At 40.7% G+C, this 7,326-nt stretch overlaps 1 non-coding gene across 1 annotated transcript; it reads left to right on the top strand.

Annotated features, from left to right (window-relative positions):
• Positions 1–5,828: 5,828 nt before the first annotated feature.
• LOC115063791 lies at positions 5,829–5,935 on the top strand. Its single transcript, XR_003843651.1, has one exon. It is a non-coding gene; the product is annotated as a U6 spliceosomal RNA (small nuclear RNA).
• Positions 5,936–7,326: the final 1,391 nt, after the last annotated feature.

Raw genomic sequence — 7,326 nt, 5'->3', positions numbered from 1 at the left:
GTGCATCCTCTCCCACAGAGTCCAGACAAAGCAGCCCTGTTAGAAAACTGATACCACAGTCATACTACAACTTTAGGGAGAGCCTCTACTCCACTTGTTAGGGGAACCACATGGAGACTGACCTGATCATCTGCTACATATGTGCCTGGGGTCTTGTTCTAGCCCATGTATGTTCTTTCATTAGTGGCTAGGTGTCTGAAAGCTCTCAGGGATCTGGATTATTTGACACTTGGTTCTTCTGTGGGTTTCCCATCCCCTTCAGGGTCTTGCTTCCTCTAATTCTTCCAAAAGAATCCTCAACATCCATCTAATGTTTGGCTATGGGTATCTGCATATGTTTCAGTCAGCTGCTGGGTAGAACCTCTCAGAGGACAGTAATGCTAGGCTCCTGTCTGCATGTATAACAGAGTATCATTAGTAACGTCAGGGACTGGTGCTTGTCCATGGGATGGGTTTCAAGTTGGGCCGGTATTTTGTCTGACAATTTCTTCAGTCTCTGCTCCATTTTTGTCCTTTTAGACAGGACATATTTTGAGTGGAAAGTTTTGTGGGAGGGTTGGTGTCCTTATCCCTCCACTGGGGATCCTACCTGGCTATAGGAGATAGCCTCTTCAGGTTCCGTGCCCACGCCGTTAGGCATCTCAGCTAAGGTCACTGGCATTGACTTCTGGGAGGTTTTCCCATCTCAGGGCTCTGGGACTTCCCCAGCTACATATTTCCATTCATTCTCCTGTCTCTCCCCACACCGGATCCTCTCCTCCTTTCCCCTCCCCTCCCCTCCATTTTCTCCTTGCCTCTGCCTTCTATCACAATTTTGTTTCACCTTCTAAGTGTGATTCAAGCATTCTTGCTTGGGTCTTTCTTCTTTAACTCTTTTGGGTCTGTGGGGTGTACCATGGATATTCTGTAGTTTATGGCTAATATCCACTTCCCAGTTAGTACATACCATGCACATCATTTTGGGTCTATGTTACCTCACACAGGATGATATTTTCTAAATCCATCCATCTCCCTGGAACATTCACAATGTTCTTGTTTTTAATAGCTGTATAGTATTCCATTGTGTAAATGAACCACATTTCCTGTATTCATTATTTGGCTGGGGGATTTCTGGGTTGTTTCCAGTTTCTGACTAATATGAATAAAGCTGCTATGAACATAATGGAGCACATGAACTTGAGAACATCTTTTAGTTATATGGTCAAAAGCAGGTTAAGTGGGTCTTCTGGTAAAACTATTCTCAATTTTCTGAGGAACTGACAGATTGATTTCCAGAGTAGTTGTATAAGTTTGCAATCCCACCAGCAATGGAGTTTTCCCCTTTCTCCTCTCCAGAAGTTAATGATCAAAGAAAACATTCATTCTAGGTTGAATTTGAGTTCCTAGATCTTGTGATCTAGGGATGTGGCCATAGGTTTCAATGTGCACCATGAAAAGACAGGGTTACCAATAAAGAACAAATAATTCTATTGTAAGAATAGAGAACCCAGATCTCCCTCAACAGAGAAATGGATACAGAAAACATTTACACAATGGAGTATGACTCAGCTATTAAAAACAATGAATTTATGAAATTCTTAGACAAGTGCATGGATCTGGAGGATATCATCCTAAGTGAGGTAACCCAATCACAAAAGAACACACATGATATACACTTACTGATAAGCAGATATTAGCCCAGAAGCTCAGAAAACCAAAGATACAATTTGCAAATCACATGAAACTCAAGAAGAAGGAAGACCAAAATGTGGATACTTTGATCCCTCTTACAGGGGAAACAAAATACCCATGTAAGGAGTTACAGAGACAAAATTCAGAGCAAAGGATGAAGGAATGACCATCCAGTGACTGTCCCACCTGGGGATCCATCCCATAAACAACCACCAAACCCAGACACTATTATGGATGTCAACAAGAGCTTGCTGACAGGAGCCTGATAAAGTTGTCTCCTGAGAGGGTCTGCCAGTGACTGACAAATACAGAAGTGGATACTCATAGCCATCCATTGGACGGAGCACAGGGTCCCCAATGAAGGAGCTAGAGAAAGTACCCAAGGAGCTGAAGGGGCTTGCAGCCCCATAGGAGGGACAACAATATGAACTAACCAGTACCCCCAGAGATCCCTGGGACTAAACCACCAATCAAAGAAAACACATGGTGGAACTCATGGCTTTAACTGCATATACAGCAGAGGATGGTCTAGTGGGACATCAATGGGAGGAGAGAGGGGCCCTTGGTTCTGTGAAGGTTCTATGCTAAAGTATAGGGGAATGTCAGGGCCAGGAAGCAGGAGTGGGTGGGTTGGGGAGCAGGGGGAGGGGGAAGAGATAGAGGATTTTCGGAGGGGATAAAAGCTTGCTACTATAGACTGACTTGCTTAAACTAAGCTACAAAGGAATTATTGCTTTGGGGTTATGATGAACTTGTGGAGAGAGAAAGATAGATGGGAAATATTTAGTTAGTATGAGTTTCAAAAGAAGAATATATCATCATTGATCCTGTTGTAATTTCCTTTTGTGTGTAATGATTTTAATCTGTTTTTGAAGAGTATGTTTTTGTGGTGATTATTTTTAGAGAATATATAACTTGTAGGTGCGAGGTAATCTTTTCTTACATAAAGAACTTTGCCTTAGATAGTATAAGAGGGCTAAGAGTAAAAATAAAGTTGTTGGAGTAAGCTTGTTGATGCTTGCTCCATCCACCAAATGTGCGTGCATGTGTGTGTGTGTGTGTGTGTGTGTGTGTGTGTGTGTGTGTGTAAAATGCTGGGAGCTTTGCCCATCCTCCAAATGCATACATCCATATGTATTTAAAGTGGTTGGAGTTTCATTTGCTTCATCCACCAAGTGTATGTGTGTGTGTGTGTGTGTGTGTGTGTGTGTGTGTGCCTGCCTTACATCTTTACTGACCCCACCTCCTCTCCTTAGATCACTGAGCACATTGATGGAGCTGGAATTCAACAGTCAAATCTATGTAAAAATCTGCTGTAGTTATTAGTATAACTACCAAAACTTAGTGGTGTAAAATACAAGTTTATCATCTCATAGTTTTATGTGGCAGAATTTTAATACTGCTCTCATCTTATTAGGTTCAAATAAAAGCAATTATTTCTGGAGGCTCTTAAGGAAAATAATTTTTTTTGTCATTTCCAGTTTTTTCAGCATATCCTTATGGGTTAATTTATGACCCAGTTAATTTATCATCAAACTCATCAATGTGAAACTCTAATCCATTTCTATTATCCTATTATTCTATATCTGCCTGACCAGAGTCATGAAAATTCTCTGAATTTAAGTACTCATTGGGTCTACTCCATAGTGCATAATGTTTAAAATTCTCTTGCCACAGAAGTTACCATAGTCATGGGTTCTAGGAATTACACCATAGATAATTTTGCAGATATTATTTCTTTCATACAAAAATAAAATTTATCTTTACTTAAAATTGATCATAACTATATTATGCCAGTATATCCTGAAAATTTTAGGTCCTAATCATAAGTTAAAAATCATTACTATAAGTCCTAATATATTATAAAACTCTCACCCTTCATTTCCTTTGGAAAAGAAAGTAAAATGTTTAATCTTGATTATCGGCCTGATGAAGGTTACAATCACCATAGTAACAAGCCTCTAAGCATGTCTTAGAGCTTTTTTAGATGAGGTCGATTGCAGTAAAGAGTCACCCTAAATGTAAGGGCACCATCCCATGGGATGGGTTTCCTAGACTTAGTAGAAAGGAGAAAGCGACCCGAGTGTGAACACTCAAAGAGTTTTGCTTCCTGATCATAAAGGCAATGTGACAAACTGCCTCTGTTGCTATGACTTTCCAACCATAAAGGACCATACCTTTAAACTATGAGTTAATTGAATCTTTCTTGTCAGGTACATGATCATGACAATGAGGAAAGTAACTACTGCATTACATTTCTCAAGAGCTTTAGGTTTATGGCTATTACAGCTATTATAGTTGGATGATCCAGAATACATGGACTTGATGAGAAGTTTTAGAAAGTGGTCAGGTCCAACAAAAGAGACTCAGAGCAGGGAAACACTTCAACAGATGTTCCCATCTATGGGAAGAATTTCTATTTGGTTAATTAGCATCCTAGGTGTGAGGGGATCCCTGTGGCACGTGCATGTTTACATCATAAACATGATGAATTTCTGAAATTTATCTACTATGAACATCCAGAACACACCTAAAGTGAATATCCCATCTGTCACAGAACTGTCATGCAGAAGTAAATATGTGCTAAAAAGGAAGGCAATAAGGCTAAAAATTATATGTTATTGTATCAGGAATACTGAGACCCTCTTGGAGTTCTGTTATGTGCACTGGGCTTCCTGGATGATCTCATATAGAGAGTCACTGTAGTGACTCAATAGTTTCTCAAGAGTAGACAAGGAGGGCGCATCCAACAGATTGCATAGCATATGAAATAAAGGTGTGTAAGAATTTTGCAACTTCTTGTCAGGTACTAAGTTTATAGCTCACCCCTTAGGTTTTTCTTGATCTCACTGAAGTAGCTGCTATTAACTATCTGTCCTTGAACAAAACAAATATTTTCACACCTCTGTGTATTGCCTTAGACTGTCCCTGCTATTACAAAGTCCTTTCCCTCTCTCCCTCCATCTTCACACCCCCATTCAGTAAAGACCTTCTGACCCAACTGGTTTTTTATCACTTACTCTTTCCTCTGAGTGCCAGTAGTATTCCAAATATAGCTAGACAAATATAACCTTTGGAGGCACTGTCTACTCTTAAAGTGTAGCAATTGCTAATGGTTGCTAATGATAAATTGAGGTCAATAAGAAGACAGACATGTAAACAATTTAGTGCCCTGATTGGTGAATTCCCATATGCAGCATCACTAGATTTAGCCAAGGGAGGTAGATTATAGTCTACTATAGTCTTTTTAGAACTTGGGCACAAATTCCACACTGAATCACCTGCTGAATCTTCTCCTTTAACAAATCTTCTAAGTATATAGCTTGCAATATGGGAAAAATTTCTTCTATTGGGGTTAAGTCTAGTACTTCCAATATCTAGAGTGAAAAACAAGCATTTCCCTTAGGCTTATCTTGTCTCAGGAAGTCTCTCTCTTTGCTATCTACTTCGGCCTTCAGCCCTAGAGTAGCCAGTCAGTGTGCATGCAGTCCCTGAAAGATGTATGTGGATCTAGAAAACTGTCTCAATGAAAAGGCTGGAAGGAGAGACAAGGACTTGGGAATTCCATGGAAAACGAACTTGTAGAAGTATCTGAAAGCACGGAGATCTGTGAGCCACAACTAGTTCTGTAGCCTGCAAGCAAACATGTACGCTGTAGCATACAAAAACAACTCCAGTCCTTGGCCACCTATGGAGCTAGCAATGGTTCATTTTCTTCAACGCATAGACACTAAATGAACTAGCAGAGGACTCACAAGATGCCAACTTCTTTTTAGACAAGAAACTTCACAGCAGAGAAATGTGATATGAATGTAGGTTTGTCTTCTCCAGAACATATTCAATGTGCAACATTGGACAATTTTTATTTGATTTATGGCTCTTAAAGTTTCCAGTAAAATGAGAACTGCAACTAGTATTTCAAAGGGCACAGTATCTGCCTTTTTGTCATGTTAAAATGCTCCTAGACCTGTCTTGGCTGGGCCTGACTTACATTATTTAAAACAATGAGCAACATGTTTCTGTATCCTTGAAGGAAGCTGCTACTTGGACAAATCCAGTCTATCTGAGACACTACCTGAAAAGCACTGGAATACAAACAATAAGATTCCTTAACTCTTCTCAAGCTCCTTGAACTTTAGTTAAAGATGCAGGGTATAGTGCTCGCGTTGGCAGCACATATACTAAAATTGGAACGATACAGAGAAGATTAGCATGGCCCCTGTGCAAGGATGACACGCAAATTCGTGAAGCGTTCCATATTTTTCGGATATTAGCCCAGAAACTTAGAATACCCAAGACACATTTTGCAAAACACAAGAAAACCAAGAAGGATGACCATCCATCATGTGGATACTTCATTCCTCCTTACAATAAGGAACAAAATACCCATGAAAGGATATAAGTACAGAGACAAAATTTAGAGCTGAGATGAAAGGATGAACTATCCAGAGACTACCCCACCTGGGGATCCATCCCATCATCAGCCACCAAACCCAGACACTATTGCACATGCCAGCAAGATTCTGCTGAAGGGACCCTGATATAGTGGCCTCTTGTGAGGTTATGCCAGAGCCTGGCAAACCCAGAAGTGGATGCTCACAGTCAGCTATTGGATGGAGCACAGGGCCCCCAATGGAGGAGCTAGAGAAAGTACCCAAGGAGCTGAAGGGGGATGCAACTCTGTAGGTGGAACAACAATATGAACTAAGCAGTACCCCCTGAGCTCATGTCTCTAGCTGCATATGTAGCAGAAGATGGCCTAGTCGGCCATTATTGGGAAGAGAGGCCCCTTGATCTTGCAAAATTTATATGACCCAGCACAGGGGAAGGCCAGGACCAAGAAGTGGGAGTGAGTGGGTAGGGGAGCAGGGTCAGGGGGAGGGTATGGGGAACTTTCGGGATAGCATTTGAAATGTAAATAAAGAAAATAATAATAAAAAAAGAAGAAAGAAAAAATAAAAAATAAGATGCAGGGTATAAATTTGTAAAATTAAATAGCCTATTATTTAAAAGTCAGTATGAACCATGCCTTGAAAGGATAACAAGCAATGTGGTGGGAAGTGCAAGATGCAGACTCACCACACCATCAAAAGGGAGTGTGTAATGTGACGAGGAGTGCACCATTGCCATTATCAGTCAATAAAGATGATATGGTGGAACAAGACCTCAGGGCCTGTAAGATGAGAGTGTGACATCAAGGCGGTGTGACTTGAATTGAATTCAATCCCCAGGAGGAAGGAGAAACCTAACTTCTATGGGTTGTGTTGCAGGTAGCCCTGGGCTAATTATATTTGATGCTATTTCTGTTCTCCTGTGAGTGGTTGAGAACAAGGAATGAGTCAGCACTCAGGTGATTTCCTGTAAACCTGCTTCCCACCTTAATTACCTTAATTTGTAAAATAAAGGAGAGCTGATGATTGGGCAGATAAAAGGGAAGATGGAGGAAAGGGAGAGAGAAAAGAAGGAGAAAATGGAAGAGGGAGAGGATTCAGAGGAGGAGAAAGAAGAAAAGCAGAGCAGAAGCCCGTGGCCTGGAAAAACCGCAAGTTCTAAGGAGTCTCATAGCTGTGGAAGATGGTAGTGTAGGGGTAGATCTACCCAGTCTAGGTGCATAGCATGTATTCATATGAATTGAGTCTTGTTTTCATTTCATGG

Source organism: Mus pahari, chromosome 3 (assembly GCF_900095145.1).
Source record: "Mus pahari chromosome 3, PAHARI_EIJ_v1.1, whole genome shotgun sequence".
NCBI classification, from domain to species: Eukaryota; Metazoa; Chordata; class Mammalia; order Rodentia; family Muridae; genus Mus; species Mus pahari.
Note: the sequence above shows the minus strand (reverse complement) of the source record. Positions and strands in the feature narration are given on the sequence as shown.